General features: G+C 38.8%; 1 long non-coding RNA gene across 1 annotated transcript; it reads right to left on the bottom strand.

Annotated features, from left to right (window-relative positions):
• Nucleotides 1-3,780: 3,780 nt before the first annotated feature.
• On the bottom strand, nucleotides 3,781-25,648 carry LOC131092424 (uncharacterized). The gene is made up of 4 exons (XR_009115494.1): nucleotides 25,569-25,648; nucleotides 22,355-22,622; nucleotides 18,398-18,579; nucleotides 3,781-3,861 (listed from the first exon to the last, which is right to left on the bottom strand). It is a non-coding gene; the product is annotated as an uncharacterized LOC131092424 (long non-coding RNA).
• Between the last annotated feature and the right edge of the window lie 2,244 nt (nucleotides 25,649-27,892).

The raw sequence follows: 27,892 nt of genomic DNA, 5'->3' as shown, positions 1-27,892 counted from the left end.
CTTTGGAACAGTTTGTAATCATACTGGAAATTTTACCTCTGCTGCAGAGCTTCAGAGCTTTCATACACCTTTGGCTTTCTTGTAGCTTCCATCATATTTTCTTTATTTGTTATGTCAGTCTTCCACTGCTGTACAGAAAGAAAGGGAGGTATTTCAACCTCAAATTTATTTTTTCTACTTCATATGGTTTACTAAACTGGGACAATAAAAACATGGGAAAAAGAGCTGGAAGAACACACCTAATCAGCTTGTTTTAAGTTCTATTTCTTAGATGGAAAAAGAAAAAAATTAAAGCCACAAACACCTATTTTGACAGTGTTTAGACTGAATATGAAGGAAAAGTAAAATGAACAGAGAGAACTGCAAATACCACTGATGATATCTTAAAACTCTTCAACAAGATAAAAATTACAGATTTTAGCAGAATTATTAGAGTATTTTTGCTCATGCAAGGTCAATGCCTTTTTCAATATGCACTATGAAGAAACTTATGTATGTTAAACAACGCAAATCATTTCATTGCTCTTAACAGGGTCCTCAGCTTGTACAAAAAATGCTTTTTTAGCATATAATGAAACATGCTGCTGTCAATGTTTCTAAATTGCAGATTTAAACAATTAGAAATATATTTGAAATTTCAAGCACAGAATTTCCCTATGGAATATTATCCTATACTAGATTTTCAGAATTGTACATGGTGAGGACTTTTCCTAGATCTGTGGATTGAATTACAGTTATATTGGCAACACAAAATTATCACCTTTACTGTGCAAGGGTTCAGTGACGTTTTTTGGTCAGAATGAACAATTAAGGCATAATGCTTTGTGTCAGTTCAAGAGTTTATCTTGCTTGTTGGAATTGCCTTTAACCATTAATAAATAACAGATCTTAAACTTGTATTTCTACCATCACTTTCCTAAACGATAGGGACTTTGCAGAGAAGATTTCTGCACCTCAGCAGTATCGTATCTCTATGTGCCTCCACACAAATAAAAAAAAAGCTAACAAAGAGTAAGTAAAAGAAGATATTAAAGACATCTGAAGGAATGACACACAGATCTTTGTCTCAAATTGTGACACCAGCAGCTTCCAGTCCATGTGAAAGGAAAACAAGGCAGATAATGACTCTGATGAAGATACCACATGCATTGAAATTCTATCCACAGGGAAATGACAGAATCAGCCATGTCTAATTTACTTTGCCAGCCTTTCATTTATTCAATGAAATATACCACAAAATTACTTTTCCAAATCCCTTGCATCTGAAACTAGAAAAGCAAACAAACAAAACAAAACCAAAAAAAAAAAAAAAAAAAAACCACAGAAAAACTGCACAAATCAAAATTATTTATCAAACAGAGGAACTAAAGCTGACAAGAGCTTAACAAATTCTCCTGTAATTGTTGTTATTGTATATCATAAGAGAAGACATCACTAAACACTGAAAATGGACAGTATATTATTAAATGATTTTCAAAAAATTTAAGGAATTACAAGCTTAGAAAGTTATTTTTTTTAAGTCCTACATGGAGACAAGAATGTTTTTAGGATATGTATAATTACACAGCATAAATGTAAATTCCCACTACTAACATCTGGAGAAAATGTAAATCTGCAATAAAGATTCAGGAAGAAAAAGTTTCACCTTGCCAAGTACATTAAGGGAGTGAACAATATTGATACAATAATAATATTTCTAATAATTAAATTCTTATTTGATTATTACCTAAAGTTTCAAGTAGGTGTTCACTGAACTTTAATAAAGGATTTTCTATTCTTTTACGCTTTTTAAAGGATTTTCTATTCTTTTACGGTAAGAAAATTCCATGGCAGTCCATGTTCGGCTGATTTCTTCCAAAGTCTGGGAATAATAAGAACAATAATAACATCTGTCTATATATATATATCACATTTCATATGGGGAATTGAGGAATTTAATTAAATTATATGTAATTTACAGTGATGGTAAACTATACCACAGACAAGAAGTTCATTTTGCTAGGCTGTGAATTTTGATACCTAGAGAAGTCACATGAAAATATTCAGGTCTATGATTAATTTCTTGAAACAAATAGTTTGTTACATGCTATTCTGCAAAAATAGAAGGAAAAAAAAGTACATCTCTCACCTTTTCAGTACTCAACTCTTGCACAGCATTGACAACTACACTTTGGACTTTATCTCCTACCTTTATGAAACTGGAGTCCCAGAAGGTCTGAGAAGGTCTTCTGCTCCTGAAAGCCCAACCTGTAAAGAAAAGAGACAGCAGGAAGCAAATTAAGACAATGAAAAAGTCCAGCATAAGCATATAGCTAAGTGTTCAAATGGAATCTAACTAAAAAACACAATTAAATAAGTTAAATGTACTCTAGATACCAGATACATGTTCAGATTTGCCACAGAAGTGTGAACTTAATCAGCCTAGCAGAAATAGTTCTTGATGCTGTTACAGGTTTAAGGTTCTTTTGCTTTGTTTTGTCTTGTACTCTGGTGTTTTGTACTTCATAACACTAAAGGTAAGTTTATTTGCACAGCTGCCGCTGATGCAAGATACAGATTTAGTATCTGAGACCAGAAACCCTGGGGAGTGATGGAGATATTTGCAGTATTTTGTGGCTACTTGGTAGGATTAATGAAATTCAATTTAAAAAACCTTAAAAATTCTACCAATTATTTGAAAAGATAATGGTCAATTATATTTTCATTTTCTTTTTGTTAAAATAAATCACAATTTTGTGCTAATATTGTTAGGAGGTCCCTGCATTAAAAATAGGTTTAAATGCACTTTCATTAAAACTCTATGTGATTAATCATTGTTATACTGAAGACGAACAGAAAAATTCTGTTACACACTGTGCTACACTTTCAGATTCAAAGTTTTTTAATCTTAAAAATGAAAAACAAAAAGGAAATTGGTCTTCAATATTTTTTTTTCAAAATGGTTCAAAAGAATTTTATTAAAATTTTGAAAATCAACAAGTTCTACATGTTATAGCGTATGAACCAAAACCACTGGGATTTTTTTGACTAAAAAGAAAAAGTATCAGAACTGGGTAGGTGGAGTTCACACTTTTGAAGCAATTTAGGAGAAAACATCTAGGATGAAATTTGATTTTTCTCTTAAAAGACTAATAAATAGGCATGCAATAGAGATAATTTCTTTCTAAATGAAACAAATATGAAACAAAAAGAAATTTTATACCTGTTAGGTTTCAAGACTTTGTATTCAATCACTGTGCTGTCTGTGGGGCATAGCTGTAGTGTCCTGCAAATAGTCTGGGGAGTCTTTGTTGTTATTTTCACTTTGCACTTCTCTTGTCCCTTTGGAATTTTCTTCTGCAGGGCTACTGTCAACAAAACATTGAAATACTTCAAGCAAAAGAGGTGCCCTCCCTTTAAAAATGAGCACCTTTCCTGCAGCTCCCAACCCCCTGGAGCTATGCCCATGAGCAGAGCAGATGAACCTCTGCAAATTCTTCCTGTAAAAGTGATTGTTGTCTGGAGGGGTCTGCCATAAACCCCCATCCTCTTTTTTATTTCCCATACTGCCTCAACTCAGAGAAATCACAGCATGATTTTACGTGCAATTCCACAGGGGCTGCAAATCCATTCAGAAAAATAGTTTTAAAGGAAAGCCCCCAAAGCAAAGCATGATCCAGAACATTCAGCTTGGACATGAGTAATAAACCCACCAAAACATCCAAGTGGGTGGGAAGAGTGGGGAAGGGGTGGTGCTGAGACAGACAAATTGCAGAAATAGATGGCTGTGGAACCTGCCTTGGCAAACCTTCTGAGCTGCACATCCATCTGTTCCACATTAATCTCTCTCCACTGGGTTTCAGTCCAATCATCAATGCTGCTCTGAAACAGAAAGTACAGATAAAAGCATCACAACATTTGGTGAAGACAAGCTCCTGCCACAAACCAGATAAATGGATGCAGGGGCAAGCCCATCCTACAGCAAGAGTTCATGGGCCTAAATGTTTTCCTATACCACCATTACTTTTCAAACACACATAACAATCCATCTTCTCTAAGTTCAACTCAAAGACCAAGCATGTTAACAGTTTCATGTTTCAGTATCTGATAAAAACATACCTGCACAACTTTCTTGTGCTATCAGACACACACCCATACCCACAGGTAACATACAAACGAACCTGGGAGATTTTGGGAAGATGCCCTGCAACTCCTCCTGGGGGTGCTACCAACAAAATTACGAAATTAAGACTTAGTACACGTATTTTTAACCTTGCTTATGAAAGGCAGCATCTTGAGGGAAACAGAACTTTGCAAGACTGATTCCCCATACAGACCTGTACAGTGACTTTTCTGGACTCTTGCCTCTAGATTTGTAGAGCTTTCTAATGTACAGTTCTGAGTTCTGAGTTCGATTTTATGGATTTCTGAATTTTTACTCAGTTACTTAAACTAACCAAGCAAGTTCTGGGTATTAAGAAAGCTCTAAAGGAAACTGCAAAGTTTGTTTTGCTTTGGGATTATCTTGAAATTGGTTGACTTGGGAACAGAGATATTTTTACTCTGGGTATCCTAAAACATAGCTACTATTATTTCAAAAACAAAAGGAATAGTAAAATCTTCAGTATTTAATTTTTTAAAATCCAAACTATAACACTCCTAGGATCAAATTAAAAATATAACATTCAAATATAGTCTAAATTTATAAGTAATTTGTAAGTAATTTTAAGAAAAACCTTACATTAATGTAAACATGAATATCCCACACTTTCTTGAGCAATTGCACTTTTCAACATTGTATCATGTGCTTGTAGCCTGGAATAGATACTTCAAATAGTTTTGTAGATAGATTCCCACATTAGAAACATTTCTTTTTCCAGCATCTCAAGCTCTTGATTTGCTGGAAGAGGGAAGGAGCACTCAAAGCACAGTTGTAGGGTATATTGAGCTTACTTAACCTGTCAGTGAAATCTATGGGTCCTGCATATATGATTCAAGGTAAGAAAAGCTGAGAGAATTATGGCAAAGAGGCTACAAAGCTGCATTTGCATTGCCTCTGAAAGCACCCAAAAGCCTACAAATGACTCTGCATTGAAACCACAAAAGAAAAGCTGCATATAAAGGAGTTAATTCATGTTCTTGCATTCTTCAACTTATTAAAGCACTTCTTCCTAAAGTTGTATAAATGTTAACAAAGTCCCCTCATGAGGTTTTAAAAAAGAGCCACTTAATAGTCCACTTTAGGCTATTCTACTCAAGAGCACATTATGCTGTGTAAAGGAACATGAGAAAGTATTTAGAATTTTAATTTTTTTTTTTTTTTTTTTTTTTTTTTTTTTTTTTTGGTAAGCATATGCAACACTGGAAGAGAAACAAGAAACCTGAATTTGGTGGCACTAGAATTATAACAGCATTTTGAAAAAAAATCCCCAAACCCACAAATAAAACTCCCCAAAACACCAGTAAAACAAAAAACCCTCCAAAACAATGCCTCAAAAAACCCCAAAAACAAACAAAAAAGCCCAGCAAAACCCCAGAAGTTCCAACTCACAAATATTTTTAATGTGTACATTGAAATATCATTAACTTTTGTACTGAAATATTACAAGCAAATATGCTTTTCTGAGAATCCTCATCACCTTATTGAGATGAACATATGGATTTTCTACACCAAATGGAATGGGAGCTTCCATTTTAAATCTTTCTCTGAATCCCATCTGCTTACCCATGAAGAACAGGTAGTGACATTTGTCACTGATTATGCTCATTCTTATTAAGAAAAACAGAGACAAAAAGGGCTGATCCCAGAATTCAATATATGTCAAGTAAAGTGCATTTTCTTCTGATTAACTGCAATGTCAGACACCTGAAGAGGAATTACTTTGTGCTATACTGACAGAGCTCTATTCCTCATGGCATCCTGTTCTTTGGGCAATTCCTGTTTAACAGAGTAACATTTTCTTTAAACAACAACAAAAAAAATCACACATGGTAGAAATACACCAGTAAAATGTGTATATTAACAGTGAGAATATCCCTGCATCTACTCATAAATAAGAAATTAGAGTGGATGAATTATTTAACCAAAACTATACTCTATGTTATAGCTTTTACTAGAATTTTTTAGAATTCATTTCATGGATCACTGGTAATTATAAACTACTTGAACTTAATACACTCAGTTATTTTAGGTATAATCACATAAAACTTCATTTTAATTATGTAGGGACTCTTCCACACAGTAAAAACAGTGAGTTCTACTCCTGCTGCAGTACCCACTTTCAAATATGTAAAGATGACCTGGAAGTAGCTTTCTCATTCCACAGATCTCCCCACAAAAAAAATTCAGTAAATCACATGAAAAAAAATTCCATCAGGATGAAAAATATACCTTGACATGTGGCTTTTGTCTGTAGCAAAAGTACAAGAAAGGGAAGTTCAAATCTGAATCACTTCAGAGTAATGAGAAAATCAGCTAAAGGTACACATCAAAAAATCCTACCAAAAATTAGACCAGATGGGCACAGAAATAGAAATTTCACCATGGACTGGCAGTGCATATCCCAAAACAGACCAAATAAAGGTTTCTCATCTCTCATATGCAGATGCTGCTCTTAAAACAATGTTTTAATAAGTTCTTCTTTTAGTGTCAGTAAACACTATAGCTGTAGTGTTTTCCCATCTATTCCTCTCACCAGATTTTTTTTAATTCAGAAAAATTACACTTGCCACTCATAAAAATTATAACTGGGAGGGGTTGTGGGGCAGAATATATAGAGAAAAAGGTGGCTGAGGATGTCTGTAAGACAGCACCACATAACAGCCACCAAATTCTACCTTTTGAAAACGTATTTGAACGGTCCCAAACTACTGCTGCCTGTGATATGAAAGGCAAGGAAGTTTAGATTGGATATTAGGGAAAAATTTCTTCACTGAAAGGGCTGTCAAGCAACACAACAGGCTGTCCAGGGAAGTGGTGGAGTCACCATCCCTGGAATATTTAAGAGCCACATAGATGAGGCAGTTAGGGACATAGTTTAGTGGTGGGCCTGGAAGTGCTGGGTTCAAGGTTGTGTTTGATGATATTAGGGGTCTTTTCCAACATGAATGATTGCATGATTCTATAAAAATATGTGAGGCTTAAGATTTTAAGACTCTTTCATACCCTAGAAGATTACTGTCATTTTTTGACTGTGAAATCAAAGACAAACATCCGTTACATATTTAGTTACAGTTCTAAGTAGACACCTTAGGATCAAAATTCACCATCAGGAGTTGGTTTTGAGGATTATGCCTAATTTGGTTTAAATTAAACTGACAAATTTAATCCACATGAACATTCCACTTACTGTAGGTCTGATCTTCATACTGCTCAACAGATTTTAACTTCTCCACATATTTCCAAGAAATAAAGGTATTTTCTGGACTTTCTAAGAAGGTCTTTCTAAGTGGACTTTCTGCAAGGCAAAAACCCACACCCAACCAGTTTTTTTCTTTTACCGATGAACAAATGCTGGTGGAAAGTTTTAGTGTCCCCCTCCTTGCATGTTATTAGCTATGTCAGTTTTCAATGTTGGACTTGGTACTACACAATAATTTAATTCATGTGTGTCTAAAGCTCTCACTGGAGCTTCCATCCTCTGTGCTCCCACCTGAAAGCATGTTTGCTTGGGATCAGGACAAGAGGAAGGGACAGAGCACCATTTTCAAACAACTTGGATGTCTGGGTCCCCCATAAGTATCTTTGAAAATTTGTCCTCATACAAGAATAAAACTCTTTATGGACTCCGATGAAAAATAGGACCAAAATGTCTGTACTTGTTCCTTCAGTTCTTTAGAATATTTTAGCTTTCCCAAAGTAACCAGCATATTTTTGTTAATGATTTAATTATAACTTCCTCCTAATCCCCCTACTTATTAGAATATAAATTAAAGTATTATGAACCAGCAGGAAAATGCACTTTTATTTTTGATTTGTTCAATACCTTTTTAGTGTGTTCATCATGTTCGTTTGCAGTTATCTAGTTCTTCACTAAACAATTGCAATGAAATACTGCAATTAGGGCTAATTATCTTCTCAGACACGGTTTTTTCAGAAAGCTTCCAAGATTGTTGAAAGTTTGAAATGAAAATAAAAAGAGAAAAAAAGTCAAGTATCAGAGAAGGCAGTAGAGTTCTCTTTCTGTAATAATCTGAACATGAAATCTCATCCAAAATATTTCTGAAGTGCAGAGACTGGCACTGAACCAAGCTGTACTATTGGTATGCGTCATGTGCTTACCAACAAACCACATATTTCTAAATATGATCTCAAACTGTCCCCAACAGATGAATTCTAGAATGCTAAAGAATTACAGATTAGCTCAGATCCTAAAAAGTATGGAACTAGGCTTTCCAGAACTAGACATATACCCCGCACTCTTGATACTTTCTAAATCACAGAATGACAGAATATTCTGAGTTGGAAGGGACACAAAGATCGAGTCCACCTTCTAAGTGAAATTCTATCCTGTACTTTTCTCACTTGTTTGTTTTCTCCCCTTTTTTTCCCTCAGATATATTCTCTCTCATAAGTCACTAGGCTCTTCCTCCTGAGTCTCATAAAAATTCCAAGTCTTACTTGTAAGCTAATGTTTTCTAGAGAAGAAAAAAGCACCTACTCCTGTAAAAGCTTACCAAACAAGTGGCAAGCAAAAGTGATTTCTTCAAGTTGCCTTCCACTGTCATTGGTACGTGTAAAGTTAAGACAAGTTATCAGCCTCTTGAAAGAGTAGATGTAATAATGTATCTATTGTCTGAAATCAGTGAGAAAACAAGTTTGGAAAGAAACAGGATAAACATTAAATGCAAGACACTAATTTAATTGCTAACAATGCCAGAAGTGTCAACCTAAGGAAAATTAATTTATTCAAAATTAGTAGCTAAATATTCATTATTATTGCCTTATACCTACAACTAATTTGCAATACTCTGCCACAGTTTGAGTGTAATACAGTGTCATAGAAATGTACATCTAAAAGTGACTTCAAGAGTAATTAGACCACGTTCCTGCTCCAAGAAGAGGTTTGCTATACCTATGCAATTTGCAAAAATGTTTTTCTAGCTCTCCCTGGAAGATTTCTCAGTAATGAAGAGCCTGTCACCTCCTCTGGCAATCTGTTCTAGCAATTCATTATGCTTGGCATAAAGTGGTTTTCTCAGTCATCATACTTGAACCTTATGCACTTTAAATTAAGTTCAGTATGTTCTGGGTGTAGAGAATAGACTACTTCCTTCCTAAATGTAGAAATCTCTATTGTATTTGAAGACTTATGCCTGTTGTCTCTCCTCTTCTTCAGCCTCAATGAATATCAACAGATCCTTTTTCCTGAAGTGTAATGTCTGAGCACAATACTCCACTAGAGGCTTCATCAAGGCTGATTGAAATGTGACATTTCACATCCTTGTGCCTTTCAGGACAACCACTCATTTGAACACTTACATACCTCTTTAAACATAAAGAGATAACATGATAACATGTTACCTCTTAATAACATGACTTCGCTTACTCACGTTCAACATATGACAATACCTAAATCATATTAAAGAACTGTTTCTAATCAGTTCCTTCCTATCTTATTATTCCTGTGCAAGAATAATACATGCTCCTATGTGCTACACTGGATGGAGAGCCTGGACACACCTGCCATCCATGAATTCTCTGAACCTCATGCAGAAAAATGCAAAATACTGTATGCTAGTGAGCTGAAAATCTCGCTGTTTCTTGAATTGCATTTTAGATCTGGCTTTAGCTACAGGTTAACTTCTGGAAGGAACCTGCAGTCAGAACATCACTAAAGCAAGAATAGAATCAGAGAACATGGTTTGATTCCCAGCTGCAATATATAAGTCAGTATTTCAAGGCATTTGAGTCACAAATAACTTAGCTAAAGCTGTAATTTAAGCAATGAAAAAAATTATCTTCCTAATTATAAATAAACAGTTTCATGTATATGGCTACTGGCTTTGAACACAGATTCTAAACTAGAACAGTCATGAAGTCCTACAGAAAACTGAGGCAACATATCTGTCAAGATCCAATGTTTTGGCTTTAAAATCAGTATAATCATCTTCAATCTCCTGTAATATTAAAAAAAGGAGAAAAAAGTATAAAAATGCATGTTTTTCCAATGGCAGAAAAATCTGACGGATGCCATATGGTAGTGTTAAACACACAGCTCACCTCTGCCACTGATCACACTTCTGAGATTTTTCTGCACTGTTTTAAACAACAAGCAATGATTGATACTGCTAACAGTGATAGTTGTTTTGGGTTTTTTTTAAACAAAAACAGAGTTAGCTGCTAAAGCATTTTCCGAGAAATACAGATTGAGTTTGAATTACAGTTTAGGATATAATGCAAGTGTACCACTGCAAAATCAATACATGTGTATACTAGGGACACCTTTGTTTAAGAAGCATAGTGAGAGGGATAGGCATCTACATTGCCCCTTACTTTGATACTGTTTCATCCTTTTAACCCTCCTGTTAAATAAATATCTTCTCAACAGGTTTTCACAAAACCAAATTATGCCTATGTATTGTCATTAAGAAGGTTATTATGCACAGCAGACTTCAGCTACTCAAACACTTGAAGTCAACTCACTAAGTAAACAGTATCTTTTGACTCTGAATCATTGTTACATTTAATTAGGGAATCTTAATCCATGGCTACCATGTATCAGGCAACAGAACAAGTCATTTTCTACAGCACAGATGTACTCTACTAATACTCAAGGTAATTAACCATGTTCACAGACAAGGACTTTTGGAAAAATAATAGCAGGGCAGAAAATAGAGGTGCATACTAATGCAAGCTCATGTTGGCTCCAAAGGGAGAGCTCCAACATCTTCTCCTTTTTTCCATTAGCAACATAAACAGCAACATGCAGCATGTACATGTAAATCTACACTTGTTACTTTACTAAATATGTTAAACATTAATCACTTCTGAGAATTTTTTTTCTTTGCAGCTTGTCTGCATCTCTTTTCGGTTGCAAGCCACTTGAAAAATAAATAAACAAACATGGAAGTATCAGTAGCCATGGTGGACATTTAAATAAAAACCCAGCATTTCTGAATAGGCTTATCAAATTAACTTGTTTATTTAAAAATCTTCTTCCTTTCTAACTCCATCCATCCCTTAACTAACATCAATTTTGTTTGTTTGAGGTTTTTTTAGATACGCAGCAAAAGCCTACTCATATACACAAAACCCATGACAGGATGAACTACTGCACTTCTCCAAGACAAATAAAGGAATTTAGGTATAGTTCTGTGGCTAAATTAGAAAATATTTTCTTTTAGAGGTGCACGTATTTAACTCACCAAGAATCCATTTAAGCCAGTAAGTCTGAGAAGACCACATTTGTACCCTGAAACCTAAGTATCCTCTGATCCTCTTTGGGATCAGACCCCCCAGTCACACCACAAACCAGATCATTGCTCTGTTCATGTTTTCAGGCAATTCCACTCACATTTTAGCCAAACACATTCCTGCCTTTCTAGAAGCATGTAAGGCTTGTTCCTGCAAATATGTGGACCCTATTCATATATCATGCACTTAACAGCACAAACCTTCAAGCTTCCAACAAATAAATTAACTGTAAGATGACAGCTATTGTCTGATAAAGATCTGGATTAGGACTGTAAAACCCAAAGGCAAATAGTTTCTGAAGAACCTGCAACATAAATATTTTAGTGGTGACAGTAAAACCAGTGCAGTAATTGGTGCTTGGTATTTCACCTGTACCTCTTCTGTCAACACTAAATCTGCATGCATGAGGAAGAATGGCTCAAACTTGAAAACTGATATTCATTGACTGTGCTTTACCTGGCAATAAGCTGGAAAGTCAGCAAATTTACAATGCAGAATGCTCATTCAGAACTGTGCTAAAGGGCTGCTTTTGTCCTGAGTCACTAAGGAAGCACTCCTCACCTCAAAAACTGCCCTCTTACAGTCTACATCAGGCCAAATTGTTGTACCCTACAGAGTAGCTTAAAACTGACTTTCAAGCATGTCACCAAATTTGTGTTTATATACTGAGCATACAGGGAATCCTCTAGAGGTGAAGGCAAGACTGGGTAAGCTGCACACAGACCTCAGGAGGGGTGTCTTGAGTCCATATCTGCCACAGACAAGGCTGGTTCAGAGAAGAGAGAAAAAAGGCAGCAGTAGGTCACTGCTGCCATTCACTTCTCCTTTCTGAGGCAGCTTTGTGCAGGGATCAGCAGGAATTTACTGTGAACCATAAGGGATTTTAACAGGAGCAATGAAATTCAGAAGTACAGTAGAGAGAGTCCTGACCCCAAGACATGGAAAGCTCTGCCACGGATTAGAAAAAAGTACCAGGATTTTAGTCCAAAGGCATTAGCAACTTTACAAGGCTTCTGCATGAACTCAGCATGTGCCATTCATTTAGTTTAGATCTCGTTTATAACCATTCCTCTGGGTTTTTAATAACCTAGATTAAGATACATACTTGCAAAAAAGATCAGTGTATGCACACGGAGAATATACTTCCTACCCAATCTAATGGAACACTAAATCTCTATATTCTGCTAATCCTTTCCTTATAAGGATCGTTATTATATGTTTTATCAAATTATTTTTGTTATTTATCATTTTAACAACTTTAATATTTGTGTCTGCTCCCAAATTTTTCCTGTTTAAGTAATACCTTACCAAAAAAAAGCATTCCTCACACATGCAGCAATCTCTCTCCTTAGCACACTGCCAAAATTGCCACAGAGCAGATCCAAGCTCCTGGAGACCAGCAGAGCTCACAGCCCACCTTCTAATGGTCTGCATCTGGGCAAACCCAGCAGCCTCGTGGGTACACAGGTGCCAGGAGCACAGGGAAATGGCAGGGACACAGCCAGGAGAATTCCTTTCTGGATCAGGATAGTGGAGAAGAGAGTCATCCCAGGGCACCCATTACATCTGCACCTGGAGCTGGACACACCTGGGCTTCACCAGCCCCCTCTTCAAGGGGAATTTAATCAATATCTCCCTGCTCTGCAAAGCTGCAGGGTAAAAATGAAGGAGACAGAATTTGGCTGCCCTCCTGCCAGCTAAGTGCTCTAGCCAGCAGGCAGTAAAGCCAACTACATAATATGATAGAGTACTTCTTTGCTTGAATTTGTGTTAAAAGGAGATCAAATCCTTCCAAAAACCTAATTTTACAAGTTCATAGATATTTTTACAATGAACTAACACCAAAATCTTGAAAATTACAAGAAAAGGTGTCTTAAAAAGTACAGTAATAAATATTCTGTTTTATTTTAAAGATATACCATGATTGCAGGTGAGCATAGTGTTATTTAAGCTTTTATTGCAAGACACTTCTATAAACCAATATTTTAAAAACATTCTCTATCTTTTAAGTAGAATCAACTGATTTGGTATCTGCACCAGAACTGCATGTTAATTACATCTTAACACTCAGGAAAAAAAGCTTACAGAACTGACAGTTCTAAATATTATATGTGAAAAAGTGACCTTTTATCTTTTTTTTTTTCTTTTTAGATTTTGGACAACGTTGCTGGGATATTTTGTTTTACTTTATCCAAATTTATTTTATTCACTAAAATTTAGTTTTTCCACTCAAAACCTTTGGCAAAAGCCATCTGAACGTGTCTCCACACGTGACACCTGATCAGGAAACACAAATCTAAGCTTAAGAAAATTAATTTCTGTCTTAAAGAACAAATGGTAGACACTGTACCTAGCTGCATTGGAAGCCTGTCTCATGCCTCTCTAGTTCAATTCAGCACTATAACATTCCCAGAGTCAAAACTCCAAGTTTACAGATACTTTGAATAAATAAGGAAATAATGGTACAACGGTACGATGTTAACATATTGCTGTAACCTAAAGGATTGTATATTATCTTTCTGAAGAGCTTTACAGAAACTATTCAGTAATTCTGCTCACTTTAACTATGCCCCTTGAGTCCACCAAAAAACAATTTTTTCAGTTTTTGAAATTGCAATATAATGATGGAAATTTCCTCAATCAAATTAATTAAAATTAATTAACCACTACAAAAAAGTCAGTAACAAACATATGCTTGAGATAGTCTTTGCAATTTGATCTTTTCCCTTCTGGTTTAGCAGAATGAGCAGTTAAGCCTGTGCTGTCTTAAGTAATTTCTATGAATGAAAAGGTGAAGGAGCAACAGATATTTCCAGCAAGGCTTCATCCTGGTTGATTCTCTTCCAGAATTAAAACACAAGTGGAAATGAATTGCCCCATGGAGCATACACATTTAACTCCATTTCAACTTCAGCAGATTGAGTTAAAAAAGACCTAGATGAAGAAGAGCAAGCACTCCTGAACACGTACTTTCATGCATAAACACAAGGTTTATTATAGTAACAGAAAATGCTGCTATGAAAATTAAACTTAAATCTTTCCCAGAGGAATAAAATTGAACACACTTTAGCCTCTTTAGTAACAGTGCCAAATTAATTTCTATGGTCTCTGATTTCACTCGAATGAAGTAATTGTTTTATGCCCCAAAGGGATGAAAATAATTTTTCCCTTGTATGTTTAGAAATCAGAATAGCTATTCTCCCTAGCAGCAAACCAGTCATGAGTTCCCCAAGCAGACCCCTGGTCACTGCAGACCCCTTGTCTCACCACTGTCATCTACAGACTTCCCTCAGCCCTGGCACAGGGCAGGGCTCTCTGTGGCCCCCCTGACTGTGCAGAACCAGCAAGAGCTCCTTCACGTGCAAGGGCTGTGCACGACGTCTCTGACAGGCACGAGCTGCCACCTTTGTGAAACTGCTGGCACAGGATGCTCTTCCCAAGCATCCACAGCTCCCCCACCCACCAAAAGAACCTCAGCCTGTTCTCATGACAGTCAGCCAAGATCCAACACATTCACCCCAAATCCCTTCCACAGATTGTGCTGGTGGGCACTGTCAGACGCTGTAAGATTGGGTTTCTTGCTCTCAGATAGTAATTTAAGGGGTGGCATGGAGCAGCACACTGTCTCGATAGTTGCAGAGGTAAAGTACATAATTTTCCAGCTTAGATCCCAAAAGTTGGCCTCACATTTCCTAGAAGGGCATGGGTCCAGAGGAGGGCCACAAAGATGCTTAGAGCCTCTGAGAAGAGGCTGTGAGAATTGGGATTGTTCAGGCTGGAGAAGAGAAGACTCTGAGGACACATTATCAGAGCCTTTCAGTACTTAATGGGGACTTACAAGAAAGATGTGGACAAACTTTTAAGCAGGGCTTGTTGCTACAGGACAAGGGATAATAGTTTTACACTAAAAGAGAGTAGACTTAGACTATGTTTTAGGAAGAAGTCTTTTTTAGTATAAGGGTGGTGAGACACTGAAGAGATTGCCCAAACAAGTTGGGGATGCCCCATCCCTGGAAATGCTCAAGACCAGGTTGCGTGGGGCTCTGAGCACCCTGATCTAGTTGAAGATGTCCCTGCTAATCACAGGAGAATTGGACTATGTAACCTTCAAAATTCCATTCAAATTCAAACTATTCTATGATTCTGTAATTCCAATCAGCTGCCAGTCCTGTCTCCTACTACAACTGCTTCCAGTTTCAGTAAAGAACAATAAAAAAGCCCCAGGAGAAGGAACCAAAAACTATGGCTGCTCCCATCCTACACAGCTGGCTAAATACAATAATAGACAAATATTCTGCCTTTCTTTCCTGACCTCAGATTTTTCATTTTCCCTTGCTTAAAGGCAGAGATTTAAAAAGAGAAATGGAGTTCTGTCTCATCCAAGGACTAGCCTAAAAAACTACAATTTTTATAGCTATAAATAGATGAGTCCTTACAGGCAGGTACTATGCTCAGGAGAAAACTCAAGCCATGGGCTGCATGTGGAGACCAGAACTTTACGAAGGCAGCTTCCAAAACCCTAAGAAGTGGTGGATTTAGGAATCACCTTTGCAATTCCTCATAATGCTATTACTAGTCTGCTCCTTGCACAGCATGTGACGTTCTCATCCTGTTCAACACTGTTAACTCTCAGTGCACTGTGATTTTGTGTTCTGGATATTAGAAAGCTGACCCTTGCTGTCTGCATGGCTGAGAATAGCCCATATTTCTCAGATACTGTATTCGTCCAACAGCAGAGATAATAAGCCATACCTCAATCCTCAGTGAGCTTTTAGGGAACATATCAAATCTTGAAAACAACATCTCAGATGTGAAATCCCATGGTTTAAATTCCTTGGCACAGGCGAAGTAACTCTCCAACAAGTTTCTGTGATTAAAGAATAAATCCTTAAAGCTTTTTTAGGTAGTTTTAGCTGTTTTCACATACTCTAATGCTTCTTCGGTTTCTTCTTTGAAAAGATTTTTGGTGAAAGATACAATCTAGACTAGAATGTAAATAAATGAACCACAGAAAAAAATTTAAAAGTTACTTTTCAAAATGTAGTCATGGCATCAGTCATAAAATTACTTTTCAATTTATATATAAACGAAAATCCCAACATGTATTATATTTTAAAATTTTTAACTCTAATGATTCAAGTTTTATAATTATCTCGTAATGCAATGCTCACTTTTGAGGTGCTCCCAGAGCGCCCGCAACCTGCCCAGCTAGACTGACTCTTAGGTATCACCTTGTGTATGTACAGTGAGCATTCAGAAAATAGCACAGTAAAGAGAGTTCCTTCCTCTCAGTAAAAGTGATATTGGAAATTTATTCACCTGTTTGACATAACACTGCCATAGCTTTTGGGTACTAATTCTCCTGTGGCACATATTGTGCCAACAAATACAGGAATGTCAATATGAGTTCTCTAGATTTTATCATTTAGTAAACTTGCAGAAGAGGGCTTCCCCAACCCCAGAATCAAACGTAGCACACACGCATATGTAGTGTGTAATTCTCCTACTTCCTGACCAACAAAATTCTCTAGAACAGTGAACCCTACACATTGTCTTTGCTTGCCAGCATTTACAAGTGCTCAGGCCCCCAGCAGTCCACTTGGTTTCAGTGGAAGCATGGGGAAAGCTTATTGACCACAAAAAATGCCTCCAGGCAGGTCATTCACAGCTTGTTTGCAAAGTCCATATTTTCTTGGCTTGTGCAGCTCTTACCAGCATTTTGAAATTCACAAACAGAAATACCTATTAAGAGATGTGATAAGAAAAGAAGCAGCAAACTTATACCAACAAAGCAGAGTAAGGAGCAGCAACCTATCCTGGAAAGGTTATATGGCTTCTAGAGAATTTGTTTCTATATAAGAAGCATATTTTGTATTTAACTGCACCGTGCCTGTATGTCTGATGCCTATCTGATAATTATTTATTCATCTTATCTTCAATTTAATAATCTAAAACTGTTTGAAAGTATCTGTAATGTAATTTTAGTGTTTATTAAGCAGCTAAAAGACGGACTAGGTCCATGTCTTTTTAAATAGCATCCTGTGTATCAAGTAACATTTATTTATTAGGTACTTTGGTGGTTTACAACCCTTACTTGAAGCTACTTGAGCAACAAGTAGGTTGTGACTTACTACACACATAAACACAAAGTATACATCTCACTCACTCAACCCTTACCATCTTCTATTTCCTGGAGAACATCCTGAAAAGCTGGGTAACAGCTGCTTTCTTTGGCTTTTAAGATATTAAGAATTGTTTGTTTAAATCCAGACAACACTGAAACTATAATTTTACAAATGAGAAAGAAAACAATTGAAGATCATGGTTGCCTGTCAAAAATATACAGTTTACAAGTACACTCAGAGAATTGATGAATAAATATGTCCCAAGCCTACTACCAAATAAAGACTGATAAATGCTGGCTGAAATCCTTAGAAAGGTTTAAAAACTGGGGAATGAACTGGATTCTTCACAATTCTCACTCACCTGGCATCATGGCATCAAAACACTGTGAATAACAAGCATGGAAAAAAAAGAGGTTTAAACACAGCTCCCAAAATTTGGAAAGTAAGTAACCTTGCCTATTATTTTAAATTAAAAAGAGCTATTTTGCTTGTAGCAAGCTATGATTGTTATCATTAATCAACATTGTCTGATTCATGGCCAGATTTGGCAATAATTTCCTGAATATAAACTTCATTCTCCAACTCATTTTCTCCAGAGTGTGAGAAATGTCATGGGAAGAAATTTAGAAGAGATGGACAACAACAGAATCCCTTACAGCTGTTTAACCCCTTAACACTAACTTCCTCTTATATTTAAGTCAGTCTTTCTTTTGTAATTTATGCAAGCCCTGCTTACTTTGGGAAACCACTATAAACTATTTGCAAAAACAAAACAAGATAAAGTTGTTTTGGTGCCTCATTTTTCAAAGTGCATAGAGAAAGGCAATCCAAAAAAAAGCTCTCCTTGATGCTTGCAGAAATATCTGAAATCTCTTACTTGTTTATTTTTAAATAAAAGGTTGTCTTTTCTTGCTTTGCAGAAGTTCAGCTCAGTTTGGAGGCCTGTATGGAGACCATGCAGCAGAAGAAGAGCAGAATCCTTTCTCACAGTGTCAGGAATGTGCTGTGACCAGCATAGATTCAACTGCATGCAGCAGTGTCCTGGAATTAGAACCTTGTCTGCAAAATACAAAAACAGCCCCTGAATACTAACTCATGACAGCACAGAGCCCTCCATCCCCATACCTATAAGCACTTTAAGGATGAATGACACTGAAATTCAGAATTTAGTTTAGAACAAGATTTTAAAAAAATCCTGAAGACAGAGCCAAAAGACTGTTTATAAAGACACAGATCATATTTCAGCTGTATTTATTAATCAACACCATGCCCAAACACCCTCTCAAAATCATTGGCTGAAGATCCTTTGAATGGTTCCTTGTAGTTATTCCAGAAGTGAAAAAATCTGCATTTTACTATTTAATTTCTTAATGTTATGTGGTAATTTGTTTTTCTGAATAAACATGAGAGTTAACATAAACCTAAAATATAAAATTGATCTTATTTACTATATTTTATTACACTTTGGCAGTGTTTACAAATAGAGAAATTATAAATACACAGCAAAGCATTTTAATGAAATATTTATGGAGCATTAAAGCTTACATTCTGCTCCACAGATTATTTTTTCCCTTTCACTTAAGCCAATTCATCAGTTTTGCCTCAGTTTTAGCTGAGTTTTTAGTACTTACACTACTCTGCCTGGCACATCTGCTTCACTGCTGTGACACAGAGCAGGGAGCTGACCCTGGCCAGAGCCTTCAGATCATTTTTTATTGTGACAGGATTATAAACCTCAGTTATTCAACAATTGATTATCAATCCTCTCTGTACACAGTCACTCCCAAACTGCAATCAAATCTTCGGTTTGCTTGAGCTGTGAGCACTCTGGAGCACAGCCCATATTATTGCTGTCTCTACAGGTAAGAAAGTCACATCTGAATAATTAGTGTCACTCTTCTTTTTGATGCCATCCTTTGATATTAGTGTTAGAGTAATCAAAAACAATAAGATGCCTTTTATGATATGAGCTTAGCTCACATGAAATGCTCAAGGCAACAGAGAAGGGCAATCTATTGAAAATACATTTAAATGGTAATTCAAGAGAATAATCCTATTTTGTACCCTGGAAGCATAGCTTCAACTGATTCCAAATTTTGATGACTCTAAAGAATGCTTAAGTCTTACCCTTGAGATTAATGAACCCAAAATATAAATTCCTGAAAATTCATATTTCAATATGACAAAAAAATTACACTTTAAAAAACACTTATTGTACCAAAACCATTTAAAACATTTTCAGTGTCAAATATCAAAATTGATAAATAACCTTTGAGTTACAGAATTCAGGGAGATGAACCCTTGCTATGAGCTCAGTTTTAGGGCACTGTGCAGCTAAAGTTTTGCTGCTGCATCCATAATGCATCCCTCTGATTCCTTTCTGTGCCAGTGACTTACAAAGAAGAAACTGGAAAATAACACAAAAGGAAGCAATAAGAAAAATAGTGGTGCAAGTCTGCTTTTGCATTACTCAAACTCATGGTGCAGTTTAGCTTGTTTTGACAGAGAAGACATGAGCAGCACAAGAGCAATCTCAGCATAAATGAGTAACAATGGCAAAGCAACAGGTAAGCAAGTGGGCAAAAAATAAAATGGAGAAGCTAGGATGAAAACCACAACACTTCTATTGGTCTGTTTTAACCATCATCCTTCTCCCAAAATCTAATTTATTAGGGCCTGATAGAGTAACAAACAGCTTCTCCAGCACCTTGAAGCTCAGTTTCCGTCCCAGCCTGTCCCTGAGCACCAGCAGCTGCTCCAGGGCAGCAGAAGTCTGCTCTCCCAGAGCCCATCCTCCCCTCCTAAAAGCCTCCTGACATCTGTCATGCTGGTCAGTTCCCATCGCATCCATGAGGAGGGCATGCCTTACCCTGCTTGTGTGCTCCCTGGAGACTCATAAGGCAGACATTAATTTAACGAGTTCATTTGTGGCTTTATGAAGTAATTTATGCTTCCTTAACACAATAAGCTCCTTAACCTTCATGTCCTTCATAAATCTGATAGGGTTTGGACTTGCTCCAGTATGGAAAAAAGGAGCAAAAATGTCATTAGGAGGGGTTATTTTTCTGTTTTTGAACACTAAAGCCATGTTATGACATGTAACTACTGGATTTAAATACCAAAGTTATGAATTAAACTCCTTTTGTATATACTGAGTGAGCAGTAAATTAATGTCAAAACCTTTTATTTCTCTTCTAGTTTCTCCTTTGCAAAAGGTTGTAAGATATTTTAAAATAAAATTTTAAGCACTTTGTGATTACAAATATTTTGTTTTGGTTTGTTTTTTTTAAATAACACAAACACATGGAAATTGAAAGTTATAAGATACAAACTTCAGAGGGTAATCTGGGAAATTCTGTCTTCCCTTTGCAGAATATGCTGGTCAAGTAAACTGCCACAATAGTGCTACAGATACCACTTGTGACACCCAAATCTTATATATTCGTGTCCCTAGCATCAAACCAAGGAAAAAAGTAATCCCATTCTCATTTGAAGCAGAAACACCTAAGCCAGCTGAATGCCTGTATCAGTTGTCACAAAAATTAGCTTCCTTAATAAGTACAGATTTAGCAATGAACTGTGAACTTGGTCGTCAACTTCCTCTTCTCTTTATGCTTGTCATGATTTGCTCTGGGTATTTTTCTTTTTCCTACTAATCTTTGGAAAAAACCTTGACCTTTCCAAGCTGCCCAACAGTGGATTTCAGATGCATTCAGGTTGCTGTGCTAGGATTCTTTCTGCTTTGATGTTGATGGGAGTTTTGTCATGGGCTTCAATCGGAGGAGATTTCCGTCTCGGCGGGGGAGTTGAGGTTCTATCCCTGCCCCTATTCATAACTGCTGCCTCTCAAGATCAAACTGAAAAGATAATGACCAGCCTGAAACCTGAACACTGCTAACAAAGTGCTAGCAGACAAAAAGAAAACTTCTCATCTTCCTGTCATTGCCATTGGTACTTATACAAAATATCTGTAATACTGCAGCATAAATGGCACACATTTATTCCCTCCCTGAAACTTCATTTTCTTCCATAAAAATGCAGAAGTGATAATTTAAAAACTCTGTGAAAACTGTTTGACTTTCCTGGTCTTAAATTTGGGTTTTCCCAAGCAGAGTTATGGACATGAATCACTACATTCCTCTCCCTCCACCAAAATTTGGACCTGTATACGTACATCAGAAAATTTTCCATGGGACTGGAGTATTTACATTTAAAAACATGTTATTTTGATGAGTCAAACCTTCCCAAAATTTTGGAAAAGAAACCCAAAAAGTCAAGATGAGGACCAGAGGCATGACTCGGGGGCAAGAAAGAACAGTACAAAACCTTTAATCCATGATGTTGCCTTTTTGTACTGAGTGTAAATCCACTGTTGCTATAACGCAGAGTTTCCAAAGCCATTTTAAGTGAAATTTTATTGCAAAGGTAGGAATCTGGTCTGGTTTGCAGTGTCTCTCTCTCCTTTTTCTTCAAAGTGTTCATGCAGACTCAATTGAAAAGTTGAAAACTAAATACTTCATGTTAGTCCCAGAACATTTACAACAAAAAAATTACCCTGAACATTTTGTACTTAGTCCTAATTCTAAGTGTCTTCTAAATATTGTTAATAAAGCAAGAGATTTCTAAAGAGATTTATGACATGTACACTAAAAGAAGGTGCTTTTTTTAAAAGAAAACCTTATCGAAGAAATTGTTTTTATAGTTTAACCCTAATAACTACTCTTACGTGACACATTGTGAAATCTTGTATACAAATCTCTTCCGATTTACACTTCAGAAGCAGCACCAATTCTAGGCAGACTCATGCAAAATTAAATATTCCTTCTATTATTACCTTCTTATGAGCTTTCCTCCTTTATGAGCTGTAAAAGTCTTTCATCTTGCAGCTTAATAAACTGCTTTTACATCATGTCGTCACCAGAGAGCTGATGGGAGGTGGTGATTCCTCGTGTGCCCAGCTCTGGTGTGGCAGCTCCACAGGCAGCAGAGGCAGTTGGTCACCACTGCCCACGGGGGAAGTGACTCATGCCTCATCCCTCACCATGACGTGCACTGGACGAGAAGTACATCACCTTGCACTCTGCTGGGGATGGCTCTGGAGACTGGAGCACAAAGAAAAATATATCTTTCATGCAGTAAACAATTCAGATGACAGCAGTCACATCCATTATACAAAAGGCAACAGAAAGAAAGGAAGAGTGACATGCTAGACAGAACCAAGCCTCCAGCAACAAGTCACTTCTGATGATTATATTAGAAATGGGATAGCTACTTTTTTTAAAAGAGGCACTTCCATAAGAGCTATTTTGCATCAGTTGTCTCTGATACCAGTCAAAATATCATTCTCTTTTTATTTTCTTTTTTTTTTCCTGCTTTATCATAAGTATTCAGATATAAAAACCTCTTCTATGAAAGCCACTGCGTGCTGGAGCCAGCTCCCCAAACTGAAGGTCTTTTCTGCTGTTCTCCATCCCAAGGCACTCTGTGGTGCTCCTCACAGCACAGACAGCTTTCTGCATCACCTCATGTGGCACCCAAATCAAGTGAGATGCAGGTTATTGGTTTGACAATACCACTGCTGCGTTTCTGTTTTGACAGACAAAAGATGAAGAGGGTTCAGCTGCCCATAAGAGCTCTCCAACAACTGATGCATAATAGAAGCCAGAACCTCAGCACATTTTTTTTGGACAGAGTGAGGAAAACATGATATGTAAATAGGAAAGTTTCAAATCCAGAAAATTTTTCTAGAACACCTATACTACACAAACATACATATTCCTTGTTCTTCCTCCTAAACTTGCTTTTCCAGCTTCCCTATGGATATTCACTGACCTTTCCCAAGCCTCTGGGCTTGGAAATATGATCATACACACCATCTTTTGAAAACCATCCCTGGATATGCCATAACACCTTTCATCAGTGCCGTATTTTAATATACATAATTGCATTTAGTCAGATTTGCTCTGCCAAAAATTCATATAGTTTTATCTTCCAGAGAGCCTTATTGGTAGGTAACAGATACAGAATCAGGGTCCTCCTTCCAGATACCAGCAAGTTGCATTTACGAGATGAGACAAGATTCTCACAGACCTAACTCTGTTCAACTGTATATATATACTTGATTCCTTAAGTTAGTGGCAACTAGAAAAATATTTGGCAGCATAACTTTTATCATAAATTGTGTCTTCATGACCAAAAATAAACTAACTCTTCAGAATCTTTGCCAGGGCTCTGTATTTCATGGCTTGGCAGCTCTGCAAGTTACTGTGAATTTCTCTGCTTGCTCAGAAATACAGAACTGAAATTTTCATTGAATCAAAATGCTTTTAGCCTACCTGAAAGAGTTAACAGCCTTTACAGAGTACAGGCTAAACTGAGCGCTGTCTGGGATGATACCAACAAGAAACTGGTTGATTCTGTGACACCAACAAGCACGTACAGCATTAAGTGACGCCTAAAACGAGCTGGTAGCCCACTGAACAGTACAGGGCAGAGGGCTGAGAGGGACAGAGACAGCTCCCCAGCAGAGGAGTAATCCCTGAGAGAAGGTCAGCCTGCTTGTGGCATAGGTCAGCAAAGGGAGGTAAGAAATATCAGCAATTGCTGCCATAGCATAAGCATGGCTCCATCGGTAGAAGGATGGGAGGGAGAAGGGGAGCTGCGCTTTGCCCAGCTGAACTGTTCACAGATTTTCCTGTTGGACACTACAGTCATGAAAACAACTCCTTTGCTACAGATATTTTAACTGGGACCAAGTTTTATACAGTTCTTGTAGTTCTAGTTCTCAACACAGATGTCACAGAGGCAGTACAGCAGAAAAATCTTTAGTGACCTTTATCAAAGTAAGTGGCAAGAAGATGTTCAAAACCATTCACAGTCAAGGGAGAAGAGGTCAGAAAAAAGACTGACACTATTCTTAAACTATTAAGAATTTATTAACTATTAACTTAACTATTCTAAATGCATCCACCTTACTGGATAAAAGATACATATTGAGCCTCACGGTGATGCAAAGAAAAGATGCGTCAAAAATTAATTTTTGAACCTGTTCTGTTGGTCAAACCAAGGCTGTGGAATCAGTCCTAGATTTTGTCCAACCCTTGTTCCCTCAAAAAAACCAATCAGACAACTTTTTGTTTCAGACTGACGCTATATTCCGTCGAGAGACGACACTCTCACTGCCTTGGTTGCTGGTCGTTCTTCGGGTTTCAAAATAACAAGCCCTTCGGAACTGAAAAGAAGAAGCACAAACCCGCTGCATTTCCCCACTACCCACCCCGGGAGACGGGGGAAGAACGCCCTGAAATTCCCTGCGAAAAGCCCCGATGGGCCGGCAGGAGGCACCCGCGGCGGCCGCCGGCGCTGCCCGGCCGGGGCTTCCCGAGGGACCGCGGCGCAGGGAAAGGAGGCTCGGCCGGGAAACGGGGAATCGGCCCGGGAAAGGGGGCACGGCCGGGAAAAGGGGGCTCGGCCAGGGAAAGGGGGTACGGCCGGGGAAAGGGGAATCGGCTGGGGAAAGGGGAATCGGCTGGGGAAAGGGGGCTCGGCAGAGAAAAGGGGGCTCGGCCGGGAAAAGGGGAATCGGCTGAGGAAAGAGGAATCGGCTGGGGACAGGGGGGGTGGCTGGGGAAATGGGATTCTGCCGGGACAGGTAGCTCGGCCGGGGAAAGGGGGCTCGGCCGGGAAAAGGGGGCTCGGCAGGGACAGGGAGCTCGGCCGGGAAAAGGGGGCTCCGCCGGGGAAAGGGGGCTCCGCCGGGGAAAGGGGGCTCGGCTGAGGAAAAGGGGGATCGGCTGGGGAAAGGGGGCTCGGCCAGGGAAAGTAGTCTCGGCCGGGAAAAGGGGGCTCGGTCGGGCAAAGGGGGCTCGGTCGGGCAAAGGGGGCTCGGCCGGGACAGGGGGCGCGGGGCCGGCCCCCCTCACCTGCCGCTGCCGGGGCCGCCTCGGGAGCCGCGCTGGGGCCCGGGATGAGGCTCCGCTGCCGCCGGCTCGACCCTTTATTGCCCCATACACACCCCCCTCGCCGCCCCGTCCCGTCCCCACGCTCACCGCGTTCCCGTCTCGCTGGGGGTGGCTTCCCGGGCCCTTCCCGCTGCCGCAGCCGGGGCACGGCGCTGCTCGCTCGGCGGAGCGGAGCCGGCCCGGTGTCCCCGCCTGGACGGAGCCCGTGCGGGAGCGCCGGGGCGCAGGGCACGGCAGCGCGGCGGGGTTTGAGGGAATTCGGCACCGTTCGCAGTGCCGAGTCCCTACGGAGCAGCGCTGGTGCATCCTCCCCCGCGCCGCCGGGAACGTGTGAAATACGAATCCCCGTCTCAGCATCTCTCTCCGCAAATGTGTAGAAAAGTGCCAAAAATTAACTGTTTGTTGCCTGCCCGTACCTGCTCCCCGGCGCGCCCTGGGGATGACAGCACAGCGCGTCCGGTGGGAGTTGTTAGACATAAACCAGACCCCAAATGTCCGGCTCCCACTCGGGGATCCAGAACAACCACTGGGACAGGTCCCACCAGATCCCGCTCTCGCTGCTGCGGGGACGCAAGGACAAGGGGCTCAGGAGGAAGCAATGCGCCGACAGCGGTTCCATTTGGGCAGCTCTTAGTTAAACTTCAGGCCATGAGAGCAGCAGCCGCCTCTTCCACGACCGGTGGGAAGACAGCTGCTTTCTGAAGTTATGCTCACTGTGCAACAAACATTTCCTACCGGGATTTAAAACTGCTCCTCAGCTTGCTTTTTGCAGAAAAAAATCCTCCAGGTCACTAGTGTTTGCATTCACAGCTGCCGAAGCTGCCTAACTGTATCTGACTAAGCACAAACAAAACCCAGATATTTTCATAATACATGTTTTCAACCCAGTGAAAGCAAAATATCTGTGGATGCCTGAGTAAAACATCCATTACGCCAGCTGCAAGGAAAGCCAGCTTCACTTGGTGTGTGACAGGTTTCCCTCTGAGTTTTTTTCAGTTTGGCACTTAGACACTGCTCATGTCTCTACCAGCTCATGGTGGTCTGCCAAGCTGTAGAGCATCTCTGTAGACAGCCACTCATCCCAGAAAAAGTTGATTTCTGTCATATGACTAATGCAAAAACACCCCTTTAAAATATGTGCCTGCTCTTGGCGTGAGCATCTGGAGACCTCTGTGATCATGGCATTATTTTCAAGAAAACATCTAGGATGGAATTGTGAGTTGAGTCTACTGCCAATGTGCCTTAGAAATCAGTACCTCAGAGCGCACAGAGCCCTGTGCTGCTGCATGGGAGCTCTCTCAGGAGCCGAGCACTAATAGTGAGGCAATGCCCAGCAACCCACCTTGTGCCAGGCTGCTGCCCCACAGACCTCTGGAGCTGGCTTGCTTCCTTTGTGCAGAAAACTGCAATGCTGTTTGATGAATTTTACTCTCCTTATTTTGCTGCACACAGGACATTACATTTCTTCCCCTGGTTTCTTTTCTGTGAGAACCTTTGTTCTTATGTTCTAAGAGAAGGTGATTACTTTTCCCTCTGCAGGGGTCAGCCAGAATTCAGCAGTGTTGCTAGGGCTTGGAGCTTGGCTCTCTCACCAGCGCCATCCATTTGCTTTTCATGCTTCACTTGGTCAACATTCAGCATGCAACCAACTTTCAGAGCACTTTTCACCTTTCTCAAGGAAACAGAAAGAGAATTTTTTTTTTTTTTACTTCTCTTGCTCTTTGGAGACATTGATCTGTGTGATATAGCTCCTCACAGCTAAGCTTGAGCTACATCTCTTTTCTGGAATCACAGAGTGGCAGAGAAAACACCTGTCTTGGTGTAAGCACAGGGGTTTTTCCAGGCTTCCCCAGATGAACCTGCCTCTTGGGTCATAGCCAGAGGAGTCTACAAACTTAAATGGGCACTGATGAAAAAAATCTGTCTATCTATCTATCTATCTATCTATCTATCTATCTATCTATCTATCTATCTATCTATCTATCTACCCACCTACCTACCTACCTACCTACCTATTGATTAAAGGCAAGTAATTTCCCAATTTCCTGTGGTGAAATAAAAGAAAACATGCTTTGAAGAAAACTTAAAATATCTATAGTTAAACAAGGATGAAAAATCCTTAAAGTTGACCCAAAGTCTCTTTCTGATTTCTATAACCTCAGTGACTGTCCTCATAATATGTCCTCAAGATTTACTTGCCTTATTCTTTTCTGATAATCTTTTTGTTTCTTTAAATCTTATCTCAATTATTCAGCAGAAAACCTGCTAGGAGTGCACTTCAGCAAGAGTATGGGTAAAAGCTTTGATGCAAATTTTCTAGTTAGCTACTGCAGCTGTAGCACAATAAATGCATATATTCAACCCAATATATAGAGTAGATATTTGAATTTCTTAGTTGGCCAGTCAGATGG

This window comes from Melospiza georgiana, chromosome 1 (genome assembly GCF_028018845.1).
Source record: "Melospiza georgiana isolate bMelGeo1 chromosome 1, bMelGeo1.pri, whole genome shotgun sequence".
Classification (NCBI taxonomy): Eukaryota; Metazoa; Chordata; class Aves; order Passeriformes; family Passerellidae; genus Melospiza; species Melospiza georgiana.
This window is presented reverse-complemented; position numbering and strand designations above follow the sequence as displayed.